Genomic DNA, 1,099 nt, shown 5'->3' on the forward strand with positions numbered 1-1,099 from the left:
GGTTAGGATTCGGTTTAGGGATAGGGTTAGCCTTAGGGTTAGGGCTAGGGTTAAGGCTGGAGTTAGAGTTTGGGCTAGGGTTAGGTTTAGTGTTCGTTTTAAGGTTAGTGTTAGAGTGAATGTGGGGTTATGGTTTGAGCTTGGGTTAGGTTTACGGTTAAGGTTGTGGTTAGGGTGAGGGTCAGTGTTAGATTTGGGGTTAGTGTTAGGGTTAAGGTTAAGGTTAAATTGGGGGTTAGATTAGATTACATTACATTACATTACAGTGTGGAAACAGGCCCTTCAGCCCAACAAGTCCACACCGATGCGCAACCCACCCATACCCCTACATTTACCCCTTACCTAACACTACGGGCAATTTAGCTTAGCCAATTCACCTGCCCGGCACATCGTTGGACTGTGGGAGGAAACCGGAGCACCCGGAGGAAACCCACGCAGACACCGGGTGAACGAGCAAACTCCACACAGTCAGTCGCCTGAGGCGGGAATTGAACCCGGGTCTCTGGTGCTGTGAGGCAGCAGTGCTAACCACTGTTAGTATTAGGAATAGGATTGGGTATTGGGTTAGGGTTAAGATTGATGTTTGGGTTTGGGTTAATGGAACACATTACCACAGAAGGTTGTAGAGGCCAAGTTATGGAGAGTATTTAGTGAGGAGATAAACAGCTCCTTGATTGTGGAGAAGACAGGAAATGGGGTCAACCATCATATCAGCCATGAATCAAATAGCAGACCAGTCTCGATGGGCCAAATGGCCTAATTCTACTTGTATGTACTATGGCCTTTTGGTTAGTGTGAGGGTGTGGGTTAGGTTTAGGGTTAAGGTTGGGTTAGGCTTAGGGTTAGGTTTAGTGTTAGAGTTTGCATTAGGACTAGGGTTAGGGTTAGGATTAAGGTTGGGGTTAGGGTTTGGGCCAAGATTTGAGATAGAGTTAGTTTTAGGGTTAGAGTTAGGGTTATGGTTTGTGTTAGGGTTAGAGTTATGGTTAGGGTTAGGGATAAGGTTAGGTTTAGGGTTAGGGATGGAGTTAGGGTTAGGGTTCATGTTAGGGTGAGGATTGAGGTTGTCGTTAGGTTTAGGATTAGGGTTAGTGTTAGA

This window comes from Chiloscyllium punctatum, chromosome 13 (genome assembly GCF_047496795.1).
Source record: "Chiloscyllium punctatum isolate Juve2018m chromosome 13, sChiPun1.3, whole genome shotgun sequence".
NCBI lineage: Eukaryota > Metazoa > Chordata > Chondrichthyes > Orectolobiformes > Hemiscylliidae > Chiloscyllium > Chiloscyllium punctatum.